The sequence below is a fragment of the Octopus bimaculoides genome, chromosome 2 (genome assembly GCF_001194135.2).
Source record: "Octopus bimaculoides isolate UCB-OBI-ISO-001 chromosome 2, ASM119413v2, whole genome shotgun sequence".
Lineage (NCBI taxonomy): Eukaryota > Metazoa > Mollusca > Cephalopoda > Octopoda > Octopodidae > Octopus > Octopus bimaculoides.
This window is the reverse complement of record NC_068982.1, coordinates 144,687,019-144,688,191: the sequence shown is the minus strand read 5'-3', so window position 1 is coordinate 144,688,191 and position 1,173 is coordinate 144,687,019. Positions and strand designations below refer to the sequence as shown.

The 1,173-nt window shown below is 39.2% G+C and overlaps 1 protein-coding gene across 4 annotated transcripts in view; it reads left to right on the top strand.

Moving 5' to 3' along the window:
* The window catches only part of LOC106879211 (hepatocyte growth factor receptor), a 171,071-nt gene that overhangs the window by 105,876 nt on the left and 64,022 nt on the right, over positions 1-1,173 (top strand). The window contains exon 1 of one of the 4 annotated variants that reach the window (XM_052965650.1): positions 796-943. The exons of the other annotated variants lie outside the window; for them this stretch is intronic. The gene's annotated coding sequence lies outside the window, so the exon portion shown is untranslated. Of the gene's footprint in view, positions 1-795; positions 944-1,173 lie in introns of those variants that run through there. 4 annotated transcript variants of the gene reach the window in all.

Genomic DNA, 1,173 nt, shown 5'->3' with positions numbered 1-1,173 from the left:
ATAGAATAAGTACTAGGCTTCCAAAGAATAAGTCCTGGGGTTGATTTTCTCGACTAAAGGTGGTGCTCCAGCATGGCTGCAGTCAAATGACTGAAACAAGTAAAAGAGAGAACTATATTTCTTAGTTTGCTCAAAAACAATTTAGGCATTATACAACTGAAATACATGCAGGCATGTGTGTGTGTGTGAAACAAAGCATTACTGAATATGTTTAAGCATACAAAGTTAATTATCTCTAACTCTAATTTTCCTAACAAGGTTATATGTCACACACCTCTTGGCAAAAGCTGTGAATATGTTTCTCATCATTTCTGTGTGTGTGTGTGTGTGTGTGTGTGTGTGTGTGTGTGTGTGTGTGTGTGTAACTTAGCCAGAAGTGAAGGAGACATGTCTGATCTAACTTAAACTGTTGCACTGTACAACACTAAATGGTATAATACAGATATAGCTATTTAAAAGTCATGTTAAAAATGGCCTTGTCTTGGAGAATGTTTACTCTAAAAGCCAACCTCGCACTCACTCCATCAGGCAAGCAGCAAGTAGCATTGGTACTGTAATATAAGATACGGTGTACCCAGGACATTAAGTCCAGAAAAACAACTATTTTAGTGCTGGTGGGGTCTTACTAAATACACCTGGTTCTACTTGACAGCTCAATGTTTGACATACATGCAACTTAAGGAGAAAAACAGCTACAATAAAGCACCTGATTCATTCAAGGAGTGGCTATAACATATTGTTACGAACGCCCGCACGCGAAGCACCTCCTCAACACCGAAGGGGGGACTCGCGCACGCTCGAACGTTCAACACTCAGTGAGCTAGCAAATTCGTCTGTCGGTACAATCCTGACCGATAATAAAGCCCCGGCTGGAGCACGTAACGAAGAACAACACAGGCAAATAGGACGGGGAGGAAGAAACAACACGAAGACCATGCGTTGGGTAACCTTTTCTTTTTGTCCCGACATACATACATAACATCACAGAATACATTTAAAACATTAGAATAGAGCATTACATAATAACAATTCCAATACATGGCATGACAGTTCAATAACGTTGACAAAGTTTCCAAACAATTATAAGCTTTCCAATCATTTTTACATCGCAAAGTTCATGTCTCAAGTTTCATTTGACAACAAAGTTCTTCTGCTTCTTTCTTTTGTATTTCT